The sequence below is a fragment of the Schistocerca americana genome, chromosome 3 (genome assembly GCF_021461395.2).
Source record: "Schistocerca americana isolate TAMUIC-IGC-003095 chromosome 3, iqSchAmer2.1, whole genome shotgun sequence".
In the NCBI taxonomy this organism is placed as follows: domain Eukaryota; kingdom Metazoa; phylum Arthropoda; class Insecta; order Orthoptera; family Acrididae; genus Schistocerca; species Schistocerca americana.
In genome coordinates this window covers 587451352-587475852 of record NC_060121.1, presented here as the reverse complement: position 1 = coordinate 587475852, position 24501 = coordinate 587451352, and the positions used below count along the sequence as shown (strand labels likewise).

Here is a 24501-nt window from a genome sequence, read left to right as displayed (position 1 = left end):
TTGTTCTCATGTCTGGGTGATCCTGCGCCAATGAGCCACTTGTTGTCTCTTGACGGCCAGGCAGTCTTCTGCCAGACATGGCCAACAGTTTGTTGTGCACACTGCTACAGTCAGAGCAGGACTGGCACTTCATTGATGGGTGTGATGAACATAGCAACACCAAAGAGGAAGGGCATATCTGAAATGATCACTCCCGGGAGGAGGGGCGGGGACGAGGAGGGGGGGGGGGGGGGGGGGGGCTGATGAACAGACTTAAGTCTCTCATGAGACTAAAAACTTGTGTAACATGTATTTCATTGGGAAAAGCAAGCTGAAATGCTGAAGCAACATCAAAAGATTTAGCAGTGTGAAGCACCTCACCATGACTAGGATCAGAATGAGTCAAAGATTTGGCAGTGACCTCCCTGTAAGGGCAAGATGCACAATCACGTCTAAACTGCACTTGGCATGCAAGACCCTGCAAGTCAACAGCCCATGCTGTGCACAGCTGCCCATGTTGCTTATGAATCTGATTAAACTGGAGCCTACCTGTGACAGTTTGTCCGCTGTCTGTAGTATTCAGTTAACACAGCACGAAGATCACTGAAAGACAAATCACAAGGGTCTGAGAGAGGTTGAAATTTCTGCACCACTGTGCACAAACAAGTAATAAAAGACAAAAGTGTACTTGCTTTGCTGCCACCAGAAATGTTGTAAACAGAATGGTGAAGTTCAAAATGATAGAAGTAGACATCCCAGCTACTCAAATACTCGTCAAAGGCACTGAATGGTGGTGGGGGCAAAGCCAAGGCCAACAACTCCTGTTATCATTGCTGCTCAGACACTAGCTGTAAAAGAGCTCTTTGTGCCATTGCCCTTGAGCCGCAAACTGTTGGTGTTGTAGCTGCTGCTGCTGCTGCTGCTGCTGCTGCTACAGTGACAGCTGCTGCTGCAAAGTTCCATAAACTTGGGGTCCATAATACAGAAACCAGAAGCAAACATGTTGCCATAAACATGATAGGATACTAACTCATTGCTATTAAAGTATCTGCACTAGATATGAACACGTAACCCGTAAACAAAGCCAATCCAGGAAGTCACTGTTGAAAGCTGGTTTGGCGTCTGCATTGCAGCTTTGTGAGATTTTACAGAACTCGTGTAGCATGCTGTGTAAGACTGGCCTGCAGCCACTCATGTAGCACCATGCTGTTATTGGCCTAGCTCATGTGACCCAGCAGCCGCACCTCTAGTAACACCTGATGGAGGCTAACTGTAGTGCTCCCGATCCACCATCAATCTTGTCTGCTGGTAGGGGTATAAAACCGCCACTTTCAGACGCTCAGGGCGGTAGTATGCATACAGATAACCAGCTTTGCTATTTCCAAGATGCTCGTCCTCAGGCCTAGGGCCATAACAAACTGCCCATTGCCAGTTCTCATGTGTCAGATGACTTCCCCATTTGCAACCCATAACCTCTCAAGAATGATTCCCTATTGATCTCTGTTCTGCTTATATACTTTCCTTACTGTGACATACCAGGTAGCATTCAATCTTCTGGTTGGTAATGTTCATAGTGTTTTGGTTCTCAGTATATGTGTCAATGCCACATTATTACACCTCTTGAAGATAGTGTGCAACCCGGAATCCAAAAAAGAGATTCTGCACCACAAAAACTATTCTCTGTAGCTTTTAGACCATTGAACTCAGAAAATGAAGAAGGAATACATGTTAATGTAACATATCTGCACTACTTTCGTTTTACAGAAATCACTGTACTTTTTGCACCAAACACTAATAAACTTCAACAGCAAAAAGGGCTTAATAGTACAACTCTGACAGTAGGCTTGAAAATCAATTACAAAAAGATTAAAATAAAGTGCAGTTGGCATTAAAAAAAGGAAATAATTCAGATTTACTATGAAGTCATAAAACTCGTGGAGCAGTTGGTATATTTAAGACATCTGAAAACGCTGATGAATGGACAGCAAAAGAAATAAACATAGGAATAGAAATGGCCTGTAATCTTGTTGGGAAACTAAATATGATTTTAAAAACTAATCTTCTTATTTGTTTGAGATGAAAACTTTACAATGATTGTATATTACCAGTTTTGACAACAAATTAACTAAACATTGCTTCATGAGCCACCAGAAATGTATGTTGGGAATTGCTGGGACTGACAGGACAACAGATAAATAGAACTGGGAACAGACTGTAGTGGAAGATATAATGATGTCATCTACATCTACGTTCACATCTACATCTACAGCCATACTCTGCAAACCACAGTGAAGTGCATGATAGAGGGTACAGCCCATTTACCAGTTATTAGGGGTTTTTCCCCCATTTCATTCACATATGGAATGCAGGAAGAATGTTTAAATGCCTCTGTGTGTGCAGTAATTAGTTTGATCTTTTCCTCACGACCCAAGGTGCAGTAATTAGTTTGATCTTGTCCTCACAACCCCAATGGGAGCAATCTGCTGGGGCTGTTGTAAATTCCTAGAGTCATCATTCAAAGCTCTTTCCTGAAAATTTGCAAATAGGCTTTGTCTGGATAGTATATGTCCATCTTCAAGAATGTGCCAGTTCAGTTCTTTCAACATCACTGTGAAACTCTTCTGTAAGTCAAACAAACCTGTGACCATTTGCTGCCCTGCTCTGTATGTATTCAAATCCCCTGTTGGTCCTATCTGGTTCAAGCCGCATACGCTTGAGCAATACACTAAGATTGGTCACATGAGTGATTTGGAAGCAGTCTCCTTTGTAGACTGAGTACACGTCCTCAGTATTCTACCAGTAAGCTGAAGTCTGCTATCATCTTTACCAATGACTAAGCCTATGTGATTGTTCTGATGGTACCATTTCATGTGTCTACAAAGTGTTATATCCAAGTATGTGTATGATTTTACCAATTCCAGGTGTGACTCACTGATGTTACACCAATAGAACATAATGTTTTTGTTTCATAATGTGCACTGTTTTACATTTTTGAACACTTAAAAAAGTTCCCAAGGTATGCACCACTTAGAAATCTTATCTAGCCTTGGACTGAATATTTATTAAGTTCTTTTAGATTGTACTTCGTTATATGTAACTGCTTCATCTGCGAAAAGTCAGAAGTTGCTATTACTATTGACTGCAAGGTCATTAATATACAACAGTAATAGTAAGGGGCTCAACAAACTTCATTGGGGTACACCCGAAGTTGTCTTTACATTTGTTGATGACTATCCATCCAAGATAACTTGCTGCATCCTCCCTACCAGGAAATCCTCATTCCAGTCACAAATTTCACTAGATTCCACACAAACAAAGATGATGTGACTTACCAAACGAAAGCGCTGGCAGGTCGATAGACACACAAACAAACACAAACATACACACAAAATTCAAGCTTTCGCAACCAACGGTTGCTTCATCAGGAAAGAGGGAAGGAGAGGGAAAGACGAAAGGATGTGGGTTTTAAGGGAGAGGGTAAGGAGTCATTCCAATCCCGGGAGCGGAAAGACTTACCTTAGGGGGGAAAAAAGGACAAGTATACACTCGCACAAACACCCATATCCAACCGCACATACACAGACACAAGCAGACATTTGTAAAGGCTTTACAAATGTCTGCTTGTGTCTGTGTATGTGGGGTTGGATATGGGTGTGTGTGCGAGTGTATACCTGTCCCTTTTTCCCCCTAAGGTAAGTCTTTCCGCTCCCGGGATTGGAATGACTCCTTACCCTCTCCCTTAAAACCCACATCCTTTCGTCTTTCCCTCTCCTTCCCTCTTTCCTGATGAAGCAACCGTTGGTTGCGAAAGCTTGAATTTTGTGTGTATGTTTGTGTGTCTATCGACCTGCCAGCACTTTCGTTTGTATATGCATAGGTGTGGTACTGTGTCAAATCTTTTCGGAAATTGAGAAATACTGCATCTTCCGGAGTGCCTTGACCCATGGCTTTCAGTGTGTGATGTAAGAAATGTGTGAGTTGAGTTTTACTTGATCAGTGTTTGAAATCTGTGCTGGTTGCCATGCAGGAGGTCATTCTGCTCGAGGTACCTCGTTATGCTTGAGCACAAATATGTTCCAAGGATATCAAATATATTGGGTGGTAGTTTCGTGGATCAGTTCTGCCTACCTTCTTGTAAATGGGTGAGATGTGTGCTTTCACCCAACTACATGGTACAGTTTTTTGTTTGAGGGATCTTCGGTAATAATTAAAAGAGGTGCTAACTCATCCACAAATTCAGTGTAGAATTGGGTAGAGATTCCATCAGGCCCTGGAGCTTTGCTCAGTGTTAATGGCTTCAGCTGTTTTCTCAATGTCACTAACACTAATATCTGTTTCACTCTTCACTTGCCTTTGCAGTGGTACGAGAAGTAATTGGGGCAATACTCCTGGTTTTTCCTTTCAATAGAAACTTGAAAGTTAAGCATTCCTCTTTTTGTTTTGCTATTCGCGATTTCGGTTCCTATCTCATTCATGATTTCTTGGACACTAACTTTGATGACACTGACAGCCTTTACATGCAACCAGAATTTCTTTTAAGTATTGTGAAAGACAATTCAACTGAATGCTACTACAGTAGTCATTGAAGGCCTCACACATAGCTCTCTCAGTAGCCAAACATGTTTCTTTTAGCATCTCTCTCTATATATAGTCCTAGGTTTTGTTTTATATGTATTGTGCAGTAGCCTCTATTTCTTTAGTTTCTTTACAGTAACTACATACCATGAAGGGTCGCTCCCATAATGAAATGTCTACTGGGTACATATCAGTCAAGCACATGGTCAACTATTCTTTTAAGCCTGAGCCATAGTTCCTCTACTTGTTCCTGTCATGAGCTAAAAGTTTTCAAGTCCCTCATTGAAGTATGACACCACTGCTTCTTTGTCTAGTTTACTGCTTCTTTGTCTAGTTTACTGAACATATAAATCCTTCTATTTGTTGTAATTGCCCTTTGTACTTTGGCAATCACTGTTGATACAACTGCCTCATGGTCACAGATAACTGTTTCAATGTGTCAGGCCTGGTTGTTGTGATTACATTTAACATATTTCCATCATGAGTGGGCTGCCAAACTATTGGTTCTATGTAGTTTTCAGGGAATGCATTTAGCCCACCACTAACAAAACTGTAATCAGCCCAGTTGGTTGTTAGATAGCTTAAGTCTCCTCTGATGATTACAGTCTGATTAGAAAACTTTTGTGAAAGCGAACTCATGTTTTCTCTAAAGTTTTTGGTTACATCAGGAGGTGAGACTGGTGGTCGATAGGAATCAATAATAATTTTACGCCGGCGCTTGATACTGAAACTTGCCCAAACAATCTCACATACAGTTTCAGTTTCTATCTTGGTGAATTTGATTTTCTTGTCTACTGCGGCAAATACACCACTTCCATGTCCCATTAGTCTAGCCTTTCAGTATAAATTTAAATTTTCCCCAAAAATCCCACTACTGTCTACTTCTGGTATTAACCAGATTTCTGTACCTAGTATTAGATGAGCTTCACTGACTTTTAGGAGCACTTCAAATGCTGGCACTTTGTTGCAAATACTTCAATACTCACACCTGTGAGGGGCCATGTTTCTTTAGATCATACACTGATACGAGGGCTATCCACAAAGTACATTATGTTTTGGAATTAAAAATAAATAAAGTACTGGAATTTTTTTTATTATATACAGATGAAAGCCATACTTAAATACTACTTTTCTACATAGTTTCCATTTAAATTAAGGCACTTATCGTAGTGATGGACGAGCTTGGAAATTCCATCGTCGTAAAGTTCGGCCGCCTGCGTCTTCAACCATGTGGTTACCTCTTCTTTTGGGACAGAGAAGGTGTGATTTTTGTGTATTTCCTGGAAAGAGGCACTACAATAAACTCTCAAAGATATTGCCAAACTCTGCACAACCTCAGAAGAGCAATAGAAAACAATCACAGGGGAAGTTGGGCTCAAAGATCTTGCTGATTCATGACAACGCCCGGGCCCACATGGCAAATGCCACTCGTGATGTTCTCGAATCTTTTAAGTGGGAGTTCTCATCTGCTGTACAGCCCCTACCTGGCACCGAACGACTTCCACTTATTCCCAGCAATGAAGAAGTGGTTGGCTATGCAGCGTTTTAATGACGACGCACAGCTTCGAGAAGAGGTAACCACGTGGTTGAAGGCGCAGGCAGCCGAATTTTACGATGAAGGAATTTCCGAGCTCATCCATCGCTACGATAAGTGCCTTAATTTAAATGGCAACTATGTAGAAAAGTAGTATTTAATTGTGGCTTTCATTTGTATATAATAAAAAAAAATTCCAATGCTTTATTTATTTTTAATTCCAAAACGTAATGTACTTTGTGGATAGCCCTCGTATTTTGATATTTCTGGGTTTCCTCCAGCTGTCATTATCTGGATGAGATGGAAAGTTGCGTAATAAAAAAAAAAAAACCTTCTATGCACCCCCCACACATCAGGTACCTGTGTAGCAGCCTCTGATGTGTAGTACAGAATGACCTGTTTAGGGGGAATGTAAAGTTCCCAACCCTATGGCACACATCTGGGAAGTCGCAGCCTGTCTTATCAGAGAACCTTCAAAGTCTCTGGTTCAGCCCCTCCATTTGACTCAGAACCAGGGAGCCACAACTGCTCTGGTATCAGTGCTGCAGATTGTGAGCTTCGATGGATGACAAATGTGTGATGATGTTGAAACAGACTGTTCTTAGACTTGGGAATTTCAAATCTTTTTCCCAGTTACAGGGTCACAGTTATTTAACTATATGAATTAAAATCACCATAACTGCTGTACTGTTTGCATTAGAACGATGAAACTGCACGGTTAGCTGTGGGGCATGGTGGGAATAGGTGCGTTCATGTATGGTTTGATTTTGAGATGAAGCCCACTTTCATTTGTTTGGGTTTGTCAGTAAGCAAAATTGGCACATTAGGGGGGATGAGAATCCGCATTTCATGATCAGGATGTCTCTTCTCACTCAAATAGTAACTGTGTGGTATGCAGTGTCCAGTCACGGAATAATCAGTGCAATATTTCCTGATAGCATGGTTACTGCTGAATTGTACATGAAGGTTTTAAAAGATGATTTTATCCCCTTTATCCGAAGTAACCCTGATTTTGACAAGATGTGGTTCATGCAAAACAGAGCTCGACTCCATCGAAGCAAGAGTGTTTGATGTCCTGGAAGAACACTTTGAGGAGCCCGTTCTGGCTCTGGTGTAACCAGAGGCCACTGACTTGGGCCTTGATTGGCCACCATATTCTCCAGATCTTAACATGTGCAACTCTTTTTTGTGGGGCTAAATTAAAGACAAGGTGTACAGCAATAACTCCAAGACCATTGCTGAGCTGAAAACAGCCATTCAGGAGGTCAAGCAGAAATGTGCTATTCGTCTATGCCACATCATCGCCAATGATGGCAGGCAAATTGAACATGTCATTACCTAAATCTGAATAGCTGTTGTGACATTTACATGTTGAACAAAGTGTGCACATGCCATAGTTTGTAACTAATTTCCTTTTTTTCCCACCCTGTATTAAGAAGTATCAACTTAGGCACTTCAGAAATCAGTACACACATGCAAGTTCATAAATTCTCTAAATGACTTAGATACCTGATGTTATCTAAATGGCTTTGGGAAGGCCCAGTTTAAGACAAGTCAATAAAAAACAAATGCATTGTTCATAAAAACCAAGACCATCAAAAAATGGATTGTATAAATTATTAATATTCCAGGAGAAGCAAGTATCATGGGCCACATACACAATCTGTTTAGAAAGTAAACACAATGGAATGAAAGACCACATGATTGCCAACTGACCACCATATCATCCTCAGCAAATGCTGTCATCATTGGATGCAGTATGGAGGGGCATGGGGTCAGCACACTGCACTCGCAGCCAGTGTCGATGTTTAGGCATTGGAGCTGCTACATCTCAATCAGGTAGCTTCTCAACAGGCATCTTGAGGCTGATGAGTGCACCCTGGGTCAGTCCTCCCAACAAGGAAAAATCCCTGGCAGTACAGGGAATTGAACCTGGGTTCCCGACATGAAGGTGTCTCATGTTGCCTGTGGAGGTGGACATTCTCAATATGAACTATCCAATTCAAGAAATCGAAGTTCATGAAAGTTAAGGCACCACTTAATTATCTTTTTGGAACCACAGCTAAAACATATCAGCAATATTGGTCTTACAGAAAGGAAAAATATGAGTATTGCAAAACTTGCAGACACATCATTAAGAGAGCAAACTATATTCCTTTTCTTGCTAATTGGTTTCATGCACAAGAACCCAAAATTTTTGAAGAGAAACGTTTTTACCATGTATATGAAACAATGAGTAACAGATGCTTCCTGCTTCCTTCTCACGCATGTACATAATGGGATACTTATGGGGACAGTTGCAAAGGTGTATTTTTGAGAATTTTCTAAGTCACGAGTTGTACAGACCTAACTTATGTCAAAGTAAATCAACATTTGTAATTTACAGTTAATATAAGTAACCAAGATATCATGTCACATTAGTTTTCTGTTGTAGCAAGAGGATGTAGTGTTCGCATTTATTGTAAATTAAAGTTGTTCTCACATTTGTTAGTGACCATTACCTTGAAAAGGCTTCAGAGAACCAGTAAATTTTATACCAAGTTTTTCTGTTGTCATATTAGGTATCTTGGTTTGGCTGTTAATTGGTTCAGTTCTAAAAGGCTAATGGTAACACTTACAGCCTACCGACATTTACATCTACATCTACATCTGCATCTACATAGATACTCCACAAGCCACCATGGACCCATAAACTAAAAGAGAATCAACAAGCTTAATTTAAAGTTATTTGTTTACTATTCAGTGCAATACTGCACCCACCCTGGTGCACCCATACTATGTAGGCTGTTTTGGGGCAAAGGATGAGGTAGTTGCTGTTCGTAAGCAGCTGGAAATGCCTGGGAGCCTTATTCAGTGTGCTTAAGAGGCTATTCCAGCAGTATGTGAGAGAATGGGGTGCAGCCAGCTGCAGATTGTGATGCACATTGAAACAAAAAAATGCCTGTTGTCTGGGCTCCAGGTTTATACTTGCATGATTCCAGTGATTGGCAGAGAAGGTTGAGAATACCAACATAGTTCACACAATTTCAATGAAGCTCACAATCTACATCATTGTCCTAGAGTAGGTTGTGGCCCCATAATTCTCAGTGAAGTGTAGAAGGCTTGAACTAGAGACTTTGAATAGATAGGCTGTGACTCATGCCATAGGGATGAGAACTGCAGGTTTCCCCTGGATTGGTCTGGCATCCATTACACGTCAGAGGCTGCTACAAAAGTGCATGACTACCTGCCTGTGTGTGGGGTACACACAAGGTTTTTTTTGACTTTCCATCCCATCCAGATAACGACAGCTGTAGGAAACCCTGTAGCATCAATGTAAGATCCAAAGAAATGTGCCCCTCACAGGTGTTACAATCCCAGTGGATAACTGATGAACCATTCACAGCGAGATGCCAGAGTTTGAACCACTCATAAAAATCTGTGTAGCTCACATAATTCTAGATACAGAAAGTTAGTTAAAGCTCAGAATCGACAGGAATGAGATTTTGGGAGAAAGTGTAGGCTAATGGAAAATTGAGGTGGTGTCTTTGTCGCAGTATAGAAGAAACTAAGATCCATTAAGATAGAAAATGAAACTGCACGTAAGATTGTCTGGGCAAGACTCAGTATCCAGGGTGGGCATGAAATTATAATTGAATCCTTCTATTGACCACCACACTGATCTCATGATGTAACCAAAAACCATGGAGAAAACCTCGTTTTGTTAGTACATAAATTTCCCAAACATATTGTTACCAACGGAGGAGATTCTTGGGCATCCAACAATCAATAGGGCCAATTATAATTTTGTTAAAGGTGGTGTCAGGTGACATCCAGCAAAGCAATAATAAATGTCTCCTCTGAAAACAGCCAATAACAGTTGATCCAAAAGCCCATACCTGATTAAAATATCTTGGATCTGACAGTGACAAATAGGTTTCTTTAAGGTTCTCCACATTGAAACTGGTATGAGTAACCATGGGGTGGGTGTAACAACAATTATGAAAGTACAAGGGGGAACCAAAACAAGTAAAAAGATTTATACTTTCAGTAAATTAGATAAAGAGACAGTAATGTCATATCCTAAAAAGGAACTTAAAACTTTTAGCTCACTACGTGAGCATGTAGGACAACTATTGATCAAGTTTACAAGAATAGTTGACCTTGCATTGGATAGATATGTACCTAGCAGAACAGTGTGTGAAAGGAGGAATCCTCCATGGTATAGAGTCACTGTAAAAGCACTCTTAAAGAAACAGAGACCATTGAATATTAAGTGTAAAACAAAGCATCGGGCTAGAGATAGAGAAGTGTTGAATGAAATGTGTTTGGCTGTCAAGAAGCCAATGCATGAAGCCTTCAATGACCACCATAGAAGTACATTATCAAAAGATCTTTCACAAAACCTGAGGCTGGTAGTGGCAGCAAATTTAGTGCCTAGACACTCATGGATGAGACAGGAACTGAAATTGAGGGCTAGCAAGCAAAAACAGATGTGTTTAAGTCCATTTTAAAATATTATTTCACAAAGGAAAATCCAGAGGTAATGACACAATTTAATTCTTGTAGCACTGCAAAGATGAATGAAATAGATATTAGTGTCATTGCTGACAAGAAAACAGCTGAAGTTGTTAAAATTGAAGAAAGCTTCAGGACCTGGAGGAATCCCAGTCAGATTCTATACTGAATCTGTGGCTGAGTTAGCATGTCTTTTAATCATGATATACCAAAGATTTCCCCCCCCCCCCCCCCAAAAAAAAAACTGTGCCCAGTGGTTGGAAGAAAGCACAGGTCACATCCATTTACAAGAAGGGTAGCAAAAGTGGTCCACGAAACTACTCTCCAATATCCTTGACATCAATTTGTTTCAGAATCTTTAAACATGTTCTGAACTCAAATGTAATGAGGTATCTCAAACAGGATGACCTCCTCTAGCATGCAGTCTGAAAACATGTAGTGCTTCTTGACTTCCAAAACTTATTCAACTTAGTATGACACATATGCTTTTATCAAAAGAGCTTTTCTATGGGATATCAGGTGAGACTTGTAACAGGATTCAGGATTTCTTCATCTGGAGGACACAGCATGTCGTCTTTGATAGAGAGTCATCAACAGATGTAGAAGTAACTTTGGTTGTGCCACAAAAAATAGTTCAGACCCTTGCTGTCCATGTTACATATTAAAACTTAGTGCTGATCTTGTACATAGTTGCCGTTACCTGTGGACTATCTGAAACATGTGTTTTTTGGAAGTTACAAATCCCCCCCCCATGAACTATAGACCTTGCCATTGGTGGGGAGGCTTGCATGCCTCAGCAATACAGATAGCCGTACCGTAGGTGCAACCACAACGGAGGGGTATCTGTTGAGAGGCCAGACAAACGTGTGGTTCCTGAAGAGGGGCAGCAGCCTTTTCAGTAGTTGCAGGGGCAACAGTCTGGATGATTGACTGATCTGGCCTTGTAACACTAACCAAAACGGCCTTGCTCTGCTGGTACTGTGAATGGCTGAAAGCAAGGAGAAACTATGACCGTAATTTTTCCCGAGGGCATGCAGCTTTACTGTATGGTTAAATGATGATGGTGTCCTCTTGGGTAAAATGTTCCAGGGGTAAAATAGTCCCCCATTTGGATCTCTGGGTGGGGACTACTCAAGAGGACGTCGTTATCAGGAGAAAGAAAACTGGCGTTCTACGGATTGGAGCATGGAATGTCAGATCCCTTAATCGGGCAGGTAGGTTAGAAAATTTAAAAAGGGAAATGGATAGGTTAAAGTTAGATATAGTGGGAATTAGCGAAGTTTGGTGGCAGGAGGAACAAGACTTCTGGTCAGGTAAATACAGGGTTATAAATACAAAATCAAATAGGGGTAATGCAGGAATAGGTTTAATAATGAATAAAAAAAAATAGGAGTGCAGGTAAGTTACTACAAACAGCATAGTGAACTCGTCATTGTGGCTAAGATAGACACGAAGCCCACGCCTACTACAGTAGTACAAGTTTGTATGCCAACCAGCTCTGCAGATGACGAAGAAATTGAAGAAATGTATGATGAGATAAAAGAAATTATTCAGACAGTGAAGGGAGATGAAAATTTAATAGTCTTGGGTCACTGGGATTCGATAGTAGGAAAAGGATGAGAAGGAAACGTAGCAGGTGAATATGGACTGGGGGTAAGAAATGAAAGAGGAGGCCGCCTAGTAGAATTTTGTACAGAGCATAACTTAATCATAGCTAACACTTGGTTCAAGAATCATAAAAGAAGGTTGTATACATGGAAGAAGCCTGGAGATACGGACAGGTTTCAGATAGATTGTATAATGGTAAGACAGAGATTTAGGAACCAGGTTTTAAATTGTAAGACATTTCCTGGGCTGGATGTGGACGCTGACTACAATCTATTGGTTATGAACTGTAGATTAAAACCGAAGAAACTGCAAAAAAAGGTGGCAATTTAAGGAGATGGGACCTGGATAAACTTACTAAACCGAGAGCATATGGGAACAATTGACAAGAATGGAGGAAAGAAATACAGTAGATGAAGAATGGGTAGCTTTGAGGGAAGAAATAGTGAAGGCAGCAGAGGATCAAGTAGGTAAAAAGACGAGGGCTAGTAGAAATCCTTGGGTAACAGAAGAAATATTGAATGTAATTGATGAAAGGAGATAATATAAAAATGCAGTAAATGGAGCAGGCAAAAAGGAATACAAACGTCTCACAAATGAGATCGACAGGAAGTGCAAAATGGCTAAGCAGGGCTGGCTAGAGGACAAATGTAAGGATATAGAGGCTTATCTCACTAGTGGTAAGCTAAAAACTGCCTACAGGAAAATTAAAGAGACCTTTGGAGAAAAGAGAACCACTTGTATGAATATCAAGAGCTCAGATGGAAACCCAGTTCTAAGCAAAGAAGGGAAAGCAGAAAGGTGGAAGGAGTATATAGAGGGTCTATAAAAGGGCGATGTACTTAAGGGCAATATTATGGAAAAGGAAGAGGATGTAGATGAAGATGAAATGGGAGATATGATACTGCGTGAAGAGTTTGACAGAGCACTGAAAGACCTAAGTTGAAACAAGACCCCGGGAGTAGACAACATTCCATTAGAACTACTGACAGCCTTGGGAGAGCCAGTCCTGGCAAATTCCTACCATCTGGTAAGCAAAATGTATGACACAGGTGAAATACCGTCAGACTTTAAGAAGAATATAATTATTCCAATCCCAAAGAAAGCAGGTGTTGACAGATGTGAAAATTACCGAACTATCAGTTTAATAAGTAACACCTGCAAAATATTAACGTGAATTCTTTACAACTGAATGGAAAAACTGATAGAAGCCGATCTCAGGGAAGATCAGTTTGGATTCTGTAGAAATGTTGGAACATGTGAGGCAATACTGACCCTACGGCTTATCTTAGAAGCTGGATTAAGAAAAGGCAAACCTACATTTCTAGCTTTTGTAGACTTAGAGAAAGCTTTTGACAATGTTGACTGGAGTACTCTCTTTCAATTTCTAAAGCTAGCAGGGGTAAAATACAGGGAGCGAAAGGCTATTTACAATTTGTACAGAAACCAATTGGCAGTTATAAGAGTCGAGGGACATGAAAGAAAAGCAGTGGTTGGGAAGGGAGGGAGACAGAGATGTAGCCTCTCGCCGATGTTATTCAATCTGTATATTGAGCAAGCAGTAAAGGAAATAAAAGAAAAATTCGGAGTAGGTATTAAAATCCATGAAGAAGAAATAAAAACTTTAAAGTTCGCCGATGACATTGTAATTCTGTCAGAGACAGTTAGGGCTTGGAAGAGCAGTTGAATGGAATGGACAGTGTCTTGAGAGGAGGATATAAGATGAACATCAACAAAGACAAAACGAGGATAATGGAATTTAGTCGAATTAAGTCGGGTGATGCTGAGGGAATTAGATTAGGAAATGAGACACTTAAAGTAGTAAAGGAGTTTTGCTATTCGGGAAGCAAAATGACTGATGATGGTTGAAGTAGAGAGGATATAAAATGTAGACTGGCAATGGCAAGGAAAACGTTTCTGAAGAAGAGGAATTTGTTAACATCGAGTATAGATTTAAGTGTCAGGAAGTCGTTTCTGAAAGTATTTGTATGGAGTGTAGCCATGTATGGAACCAAAACATTGACGATAAATAGTTTGGACAAGAAGAGAATAGAAGGTTTTGAAATGTGGTGCTACAGAAGAATGCTGAAGATTAGATGGGTAGATCACATAACTAATGAGGAGGTACTGAATAGAATTGGGGAGAAGAGGAGTTTGTGGCACAACTTTATTAGAAGAAGGGATCAGTTGGTAAGACATGTTTTGAGGCATCAAGGGATCACCAATTTAGTATTGGAGGGCACCATGGAGGGTAAAAGTCGTAGAGGGAGACCAAGAGATGAATACACTAAGCAGATTCAGAAGGATGGAGGCTGCAGTACATACTGGGAGATGAAGCAGCTTGCACAGGATAGAGTAGCATGGAGAGCTGTATCAAACCAGTCTCAGGACTGAAGACAACAAACAACAACAACAACAACAACTCATTTGTACAAATATGTAGTTCGAACGTCAAAACATTATTAGATGTGTTGGACTTTCCACTTTGAATATACATATTTTGGCATTCCTAGTATTAAATCTGAATCCGCATACAAAACTTCAGTTTACTAGTAATTACCACAGAAAAAGAAATGAAAAGGAATTCTGGTACTCAGACACATACCCCAATAAGCAAACAAGTGATCTATGTGTTTATATTTCTTTTACATCCCATTTAAACATAAAAAAAAACACAAGAATAAAGCAAAATTTGGCATTGGAAGTGGATTACAGTGTGAAAAAATTTAAATGCAGACAGGCACAATTAAAAGACACTTATATGAAGCTCTCGCCCACAGCCCTCATCTGTAAAGCCCACACACAAAAGCAAGCACACCTCATGCACACATGACAGCTGACTCCAGCATCTCGGGCTGGAATGCAACATCACGTGAGATGCAAGCAGCAATCTGGCAGGGGTGGGGAAGGGGAAGGGATAGTAGTGTATGGGTGGGGAGAGAGATGAGCACTGTCTAGTGCAGTTTGCAGGGACTAGATTGCTAACAGGAGCGGCATCAGGAGGTTGGGGGGGCAGGGAGGTAGGGAAAATTGAAACAAAAAAGGAGAGGAGCAGTGAAAGACGGGCAGATACGTTGCCAAAGGGCTGTAAATAAACAGGGTGGGAGACGAGAATGGGGAGGAGATGATAGGACAGAGGTGGCGGGTACTGTCAGGTGGAGGGTGTGGGGACAGTATGTTACCGTAGATTGAGGCTAGGATAATTACGGACGTGGAGAATATGTTGTAAGAATAACTCCCATCTGTGCAGTTCAGAAAAGCTATTGGTGGAGGGAAGGATCCAGATGGCTTGGGTATGAAGCAGCCATTGAAATCAAGTGTGTTGTGTTCAGTTGCATGTTGTGCCAAACAACAGGGTGGTCTACTTTGCCCTTGGCCACAGTTTGGCATGGCCATTCAGCATGGTGGAGAGCTGATTGATAGTCATGCCAATATAAAAAGCTGTGCAGTGATTGCAGCAAAGCTGATAAATGACATGACTGTATTCCAAGTGGCCCGGCCCCTGGTGGGTTAGGATAAACCTGTGATAGGACTGGAGTAGGAAGTGCTGGGTAGGTGGATTGGGCATGTTTCGCATCTGGGTCTTCCACAGGGACCTTGTGGCAAGAGTTTGGGATTGGGAGTGGCAAGGGATCGACTAGGATGTTTCGGAGGTTGGGTGGGCAACGGAACACTACTTTAGGAGGGGTGGGACGTATATCGGGTAGGATGTCCCTCATTTCAGGGCACGATGATAGGAAATCAAAGCCCTGGCAAAGGAGTGGTTTAGTTGTTCCAGTCTAGGGTGGTACTGGCTGACCAAGAGGACACTCCTTTGTGGGTGGTTTTTGGGAGTGGTGGGAGGATTGGGGTTGTGAAGGGAAATGGCACAAGAGATCTTTTTTCGGACTAGGTCTGGGTGATTGTGCATGCCTGTGAAGGCCTTGGTGATACCCTCATTATATTGAGCAAGGGAGTTTTTGTCACTGCAGATATGCCATCCCTGGGTGGCCAGGCTATATGGGAGGGATTTTTTGGTGTGAAAGGGATGACAGCTGTCCAAATGCAGGTGGTGTTGGTGGGTGGTGGGTTTAATGTGGGCAGATGTGTGGATGAAGCCATCAGAGAGGAGGAGGTCAACATCGAGGAAGGTGGCATGCTGGGTTGAGGAAGACCAGGAAAGCGGATGGTAGAGGAGGTGTTGAGGTTGTGAAGGAACAATGATAGGGAGTCTTTGCCCTGAGTCCAAATCATGAAGATACCACAATGAACCTGAACCAGACTTGGGGTTTGGTGTTTTGGGAGGCTAGGAAGGTCTCCTCTAGGTGGCCCATAAAAAGGTTGGCATAGGGGGGTGCCATACGGGTTCCAATAGCTATGCTGCAGATTTGTTTATATACCTTCCCTTCAAACTACTTCTCATTTGAAGGGAAGCTATATAAACAAATCTGCGTTACAGTCATGGGCAGGGCTCTCACTAGACACAGACATAACAACACTTAACGATAGTTCCATGTCTTCCATTGACACATGTGCCTGGTTAAAAGAATGTTTGTGGTCATATTTGAAATATACAAATAAACAAGGAAACATGCTACTGAGGTTAGAAAACATGACCATGGCATTCATACATGTTGAAGCTATAAGTAATCTGATTTAAGGTATGAATTACCAAACACTACATTGAGAAAGGACCCATTTTTATTTTCTGACTTGAGTGCAGCTGTAAATTTAAATGGAGGTTTGCCTAGAGGGCAACTGATAGATAACTGTAGTACGTGTGCCAAAGTTTCAGATGCCCATCTCAAATAAGTGAAAAAACTAATTTGTCCACCATTTCAGTGGATATCTTTTGATAAGTGATAATTTGATTTCATTTATGCATTCCTGCTTTCCTAATACTACTATCATCAAAGTTTAGCTGGGAATGCTCTAACAATGAACCAGCAGAGATATGAGTAGCTGGAGTATGACACATTATGGCAATACAGTAATGTGCTATTATGTACTATAGGTAGCCCAGAGCCCAGAAATCAACTATTGACTCAATTTGTAAATTTCCTTTGCAGTCTACATAATTTCCAACAGAATGCAGCTATGAATTTTACCTACAGCACAAGCCAACTCATTTTTGGACTCTATCTACAATAATCTACATCTACATCTACATCTATACTCCGCGAGCCACCTTACGGTGTGTGGCGGAGGGTACTTATTGTACCACTATCTGATCCCCCCTTCCCTGTTCCATTCACGAATTGTGCGTGGAAAGAACGACTGCTTGTAAGTCTCCGTATTTGCTCTAATTTCTCGGATCTTTTCGTTGTGATCATTACGCGAGATATATGTGGGCGGTAGTAATATGTTGCCCATCTCTTCCCGGAATGTGCTCTCTCGTAATTTCGATAATAAACCTCTCCGTATTGCGTAACGCCTTTCTTGAAGTGTCCGCCACTGGAGCTTGTTCAGCATCTCCGTAACGCTCTCGCGCTGACTAAATGTCCCTATGACGAATCGCGCTGCTTTTCGCTGGATCATGTCTATCTCTTCTATTAATCCAACCTGGTAAGGGTCCCATACTGATGAGCAATACTCAAGAATCGGACGAACAAGCGTTTTGTAAGCTACTTCTTTCGTCGATGAGTCACATTTTCTTAGAATTCTTCCTATGAATCTCAACCTGGCGCCTGCTTTTCCCACTATTTGTTTTATGTGATCATTCCACTTCAGATCGCTCCGGATAGTAACTCCTAAGTATTTTACGGTCGTTACCGCTTCCAATGATTTACCACCTATGGCATAATCGTACTGGAATGGATTTCTGCCCCTATGTATGCGCATTATATTACATTTATCTACGTTTAGGGAAAGCTGCCAGCTGTCGCACCATGCATTAATCCTCTGCAGGTCCTCCTGGAGTACGTACGAGTCTTCTGATGTTGCTACTTTCTTGTAGACAACCGTGTCATCTGCAAATAGCCTCACAGAGCTACCGATGTTGTCAACTAAGTCATTTATGTATATTGTAAACAATAAAGGTCCTATCACGCTTCCCTGCGGTACTCCCGAAATTACCTCTACATCTGCAGATTTTGAACCGTTAAGAATGACATGTTGTGTTCTTTCTTCTAGGAAATCCTGAATCCAGTCACAAACCTGGTCCGATATTCCGTAGGCTCGTATTTTTTTCACTAAACGTAAGTGCGGAACCGTATCAAATGCCTTCCTGAAGTCCAGGAATACGGCATCAATCTGCTCGCCAGTGTCTACGGCACTGTGAATTTCTTGGGCAAATAGGGCGAGCTGAGTTTCACATGATCTCTGTTTGCGGAATCCATGTTGGTTATGATGAAGGAGATTTGTATTATCTAAGAACGTCATAATACGAGAACACAAAACATGTTCCATTATTCTACAACAGATTGACGTAAGCGAAATAGGCCTATAATTATTCGCATCTGATTTATGACCTTTCTTGAAAATGGGAACGACCTGCGCTTTCTTCCAGTCGCTAGGTACTTTACGTTCTTCCAGCGATCTACGATAAATTGCTGATAGAAAGGGGGCAAGTTCTTTAGCATAATCACTGTAGAATCTTAAGGGTATCTCGTCTGGTCCGGATGCTTTTCCGCTACTAAGTGATAGCAGTTGTTTTTCAATTCCGATATCGTTTATTTCAATATTTTCCATTTTGGCGTCCGTGCGACGGCTGAAGTCAGGGACCGTGTTACGATTTTCCGCAGTGAAACAGTTTCGGAACACTGAATTCAGTATTTCTGCCTTTCTTCGGTCGTCCTCTGTTTCGGTGCCATCGTGGTCAACGAGTGACTGAATAGGGGATTTAGATCCGCTTACCGATTTTACATATGACCAAAACTTTTTAGGGTTCTTGTTTAGATTGTTTGCCAATGTTTTATGTTCGAATTCGTTGAATGCTTCTCTCATTGCTCTCTTTACGCTCTTTTTCGCTTCGTTCAGCTTTTCCTTATCAGCTATGATTCGACTACTCTTAAACCTATGATGAAGCTTTCTTTGTTTCCGTAGTACCTTTCGTACATGATTGTTATACCACGGTGGATCTTTCCCCTCGCTTTGGACCTTAGTCGGTACGAACTTATCTAAGGCGTACTGGACGATGTTTCTGAATTTTTTCCATTTATGTTCCACATCCTCTTCCTCAGAAATGAACGTTTGATGGTGGTCACTCAGATATTCTGCGATTTGTGCCCTATCACTCTTGTTAAGCAAATATATTTTCCTTCCTTTCTTGGCATTTCTTATTACACTTGTAGTCATTGATGCAACCACTGACTTATGATCACTGATACCCTCTTCTACATTCACGGAGTCGAAAAGTTCCGGTCTATTTGTTGCTATGAGGTCTAAAACGTTAGCTTCACGAGTTGGTTCTCTAACTATCTGCTCGAAGTAATTCTCGGACAAGGCAGTCAGGATAATGTCACAAGAGTCTCTGTCCCTGGCTCCAGTTCTGATTGTGTGACTATCCCATTCTATACCTGGTAGATTGAAGTCTCCCCCTATTACAATAGTATGATCACGAAACTTCTTCACGACGTTCTGCAGGTTCTCTCTGAGGCGCTCAACTACTACGGTTGCTGATGCAGGTGGTCTATAGAAGCATCCGACTATCATATCTGACCCACCTTTGATACTTAACTTAACCCAGATTATTTCACATTCGCATTCGCTAATAACTTCACTGGATATTATTGAATTCTTTACTGCTATAAATACTCCTCCACCATTGGCGTTTATCCTATCCTTGCGGTATATATTCCATTCTGTGTCTAGGATTTCGTTACTGTTCACTTCCGGTTTTAACCAACTTTCCGTTCCTAATACTATATGCGCACTATTTCCTTCAATAAGAGATACTAATTCAGGAACCTTGCCCTGGATACTCCTGCAGTTTACCAATATTACGTTAACTTTTCCTGTTTTTGGTCTCCGAGGACGGACATTCTTTATAAACGATGATAATGTCCTCTCTGGTAAGCCGTCAGGTATTTTATCGTTTCGCCCAAGGGGGGGTCCCTCTAACCTAAAAAACCCCCGTGTGCACGCCACACGTACTCTGCTACCCTAGTAGCTGCTTCCGGTGTGTAGTGCACGGCTGACCTGTCTAGGGGGGCCCTACAGTTCTCCACCCAATAACGGAGGTCGATGAATTTGCAACCATTATAGTCACAGAGTCGTCTGAGCCTCTGGTTTAGACCCTCCACACGGCTCCAAACCAGAGGACCGCGATCGACTCTGGGCACTATGCTGCAGATATTAAGCTCAGCTTGCACTCCGCGTGCGATGCTGGTTGTCTTCACCAAATCAGCCAGCCGCCGGAAGGAACCAAGGATGGCCTCAGAACCCAAGCGGCAGGCGTCATTCGTTCCGACATGTGCTACTATCTGCAGCCGGTCACACCCAGTGCGTTCAATAGCTGCCGGAAGGGCCTCCTCCACATTACGGACGAGACCCCCCGGCAAGCACACCGAGTGCACACTGGCATTCTTCCCCGACCTACCCGCTATTTTCCTGAGGGGCTCCATAACCCGCCTAACGTTGGAGCTCCCTATAACTAATAGGCCCGCCCTCTGTGACTGTCGGGACCTTGCCGGAGAATCGGCCACTGGCCCAACAGGCGAGGCACCCTGTGGTGGCTCGGAAACGATGTCATCACCACTAGGAAGCACCCCGTACCTGTTGGAAAGGGGTAAGGCAGCTGCCACGCGGCCAGATCCCACCTTCGCCTTTCGGCCAGGCACGCGCGAGCCCACCACTGTCCGCCATTCACCCTGGAGTGATGGCTGACCGGTAAGATGCTCACTGCCGGAAGACACAGCGACATCAGGGGTTCCATGTGATTCCAAGGCCACCGAAGTAGGCATAGGTCTCACCACAGTTGCCCCAACGCCACTACGAGCCGACGCCTGCGCCTCGAGCTCGATGAGCCTAACAGACAAAGCCTCCACCTGCCCCCGAAGAGTGGCCAATTCTCCTTGCGTCCGCTCACAACAACCACAGTCCCTACACATGACTATGTTTACCCTACTCTATAAGGTGACAAATTCCCAAGATAATCTTCTGATGAGCTACTCTGATAATCAAGAAACACTCACTGAAATACGAGACGCGAAAACTACGCTAGGTTTTCCCAGAAAAACTATTTAAAAGCTAAGCGCAGCAAATAAGTACAAAAACGCTTTATACAAACAGTACTCGCTGCTGCTGGTGCTGTCGCTCTGGCTGTCACAAGACAACTGCTGATTCAGGTGACTAGTGGCTAACGGCCGCGAAACAAACAAAAGACGGTTTTAGGGCGCTTTCTGTTCTAAACGATCAAGAAAACACTAAGAAATCTAACACGAAAACTACGTAAAGTTTTATCAAGAACTGTTAGTTACTATGCAGAGCAGATAAACCCCATCCATTTGCCACTTCGTGTTGTCTTCTGTTGAAGAACATGGATTTCAGTGGGCAAACTTTGCATTAGTTCAATCTGTCTCATAACATTTCATACAGTGTGACCAGGAAATTCACAGAAACATGAGACAGAATTGTCATTCTTGACCATAAGTTCTTTGCCTCTTCTCTTCCTCATCAGCAATGAAGGCCACTTGCCAATTCATTCCCCTCACCATTTATGCATATATGAACAGTTCACAATGCACTTTACAAATCTGACAGTCAACGTCAGTGGCTGATAGAGTCCGAGCTCACTTTTTATGGGTGTATTTTGTTTGGTGAATATTATCACAACCTGTTATTATTAAACATATGCATCACAGTGATCTCTTAATAAAGATGTCTCTGCCCTACTATTTAGAATGCATGTGCACTATTGCAGTTGCAATCCAAGAATGGTATAAATTACAGATAAAACTTACTTTTTAATGCCCTTTTGTCCTATAATTTGACCAGATTGATTACATCATCAGTTTTCATATAATTAACTTATTAACATTGGTGTAGGCATGAGTAGGTTTGGCATGCCATGAATGGTTTGGACTGCAAATTGAATAGTATTGGTAGACACACAAATTATAAACACACTGTTGAATATCTAGTTTTTACAACTTTTAATATAATTGGATAAATAAAAAAAATCTACTCACCAAGCATCAGCAGGAGTACACACATTTAAAAACAGGTTTTACATATGCAACCTTTTGGAGCAAGTGGCTCCTTCATCCGTCAGAAAGGTTGAAGGGGGAGAAGAGGGTTGCTCTTTCCTTCCCTTCCCGTCTGGTAAGTCCCCCCTGCCCTGGGGTTCTGGGTGACTTTTCCAAATTCTAACGTCTCCAGTCCTTTTCCTTCATCTCTCTTCCTTCCCCTTCAACCCTTCTGCTGGCAGGAGGAGCAACTGGCTCTGAAAGCCTGCATGCATGAAACCTTTCTTTATATGTGGTGTTCTACTGTCACTTCTTCATGAGGAGATTTTTTATCCATCCAATTTCATTATATTCTCAAAAATTGATTATTTCCATTGTTATTTTACAACTTTTAGATATTTCCTTTATAAGGTGGATGGTACAGATAGGAAACAGGAAGAAAGCTGGTGGTGAAAGGCTAGAATAGTCAGTCCAAATCCTGGTACCAGAGAATCCTGGAAAATATTAGACTTACTGATTCCAGAATTCTAATAATGGCTTGTCTGAAAATGATAGGTCAGGGAAGAGAACTGTGATTTCTTTTGGATGTAGCTTGTATGAAGTTTAGGCTACAGTTGTTTTCAATTTAGCAGTCATTTTTCCTCCTATAAAGAAGGTGTGCAAGTGGTTTCTAAGTTGTATGACTGTGTCATATACTTTAGCAAGTATTATAAGTAGGATTTCAAGTCATGTAAATTGTTCTCATTCAGTTTATTCATTTTAAAATTAAAAAAAGTGTACAATAAAACTCAGTACATCAAATATACATAGTTTTGAAATTATATAGTGTACTTTACTTTAAATTTCAGGTTAAAAAGCAGGAAGCAGACAGCTATTATCATTCTCAATTGGCTGCAAGACCAGATTTGAAGCCAGCTCATAACAGATTTCAGTAATCTCCTTCCCTGTTTGTTTTGGAAGAAAATAAGGATAAATTCCATTTGTAAAGTAATAAAAACATCTATGTAAACGAATTCCAGCCTTAAGTTAAGTGAACCATTTCACTGTCCAAATAAATCACAAATGTTTCTACATCTAGTGTGTGCTCTAAAGAGAACTGTTACTGGTATTATGTTTTTCAAATAACTTTACCCTACTTCTCAGATAAACATAGTTTCATTCTGTTCATTTTTCTTTTGTGTGTGTGTGTGTGTGTGTGTGTGTGTGTGTGTGTGTGTGTGTGTATAGTGATACTTTTCTAAAATAATGATCTCAGTGCTTGCTATTAACTATTGCTGCCTGTTTATTTCCAAAGAGAAATCGCATTTGTTGATCATACAGCTTGTTTATGTTTGTAGAGTAGTTTAGGGTTTATGACCATTAACATATTAGATCTCCAAGTAGATTTACTTGAGTACTACAAGAGGATTTCCAGAAATGGCGCATTGTATCCACTGACTACAAATTTATGACTACCAGTGTCAGGTATGTCATGGACAGCTTGAAGTTCAGGTCTGAACACTCAAACCCCTTTCTTGATGAGAATAGAACATACTTCATTTTCATTTGTGATCTATTCATTAGCATATTTCATAAATACAGTATATTGTCTGATAAAGACTCATGTCAGCTGTTTCTCAAAAGCTACTTACACAGAATTCAGATTTGAATGACAAATCTAGGAAAGAATTGAACTACTGTTGTGTCGTGGTTCAATTGGATAAGCATATTGAGGGGGTAAGAGACTGTCCCAATGACACCTATATCTATAATTGACTAGTAGTATATGCTCTATTTGTTAGATTAAGTGTGGAACAGTCCCTCTCCAACAATTTAGTTGTGGGCATAGAGATCAAACAGTAAATTTAGGTGACCTTTGACATTTTTTGGTTAAATCATCCTAAATCTCTACAGTAAAGAGTAATCAACAAACAGTAGTAGATTCCATGAAACAATCCATGAATAAAATGAAGTGTAAGGTTACTTAAATGAATTTGAAAACTGAAATAGTGTCTAATTGCTGCAAGTACTTCTTCACTAAAATAATTTACTTTCTGTAAAAATTGGGCTTACTGATATTCATACACCAAGCCTATCACATCTTGGTAGGTTCTTTTGTTGGAGAAGAAGCAGTGTGGGGTCAATTGAACTTACCAAAACTGGATTTCCGCTTCTTCTGATGACATAATGATGTTGTGCCACATGATGTCAGATATGCACAGACAA

General features: G+C 41.3%; 1 protein-coding gene across 1 annotated transcript in view; it reads left to right on the top strand.

Annotated features, from left to right (window-relative positions):
• The window catches only part of LOC124605134 (tetratricopeptide repeat protein 17), a 335078-nt gene extending 311709 nt beyond the window's left edge, over positions 1-23369 (top strand). The window contains exon 14 of the transcript XR_006978605.1: positions 23145-23369. The gene's annotated coding sequence lies outside the window, so the exon portion shown is untranslated. The remainder of the gene's footprint in view (positions 1-23144) is intronic.
• Positions 23370-24501: the final 1132 nt, after the last annotated feature.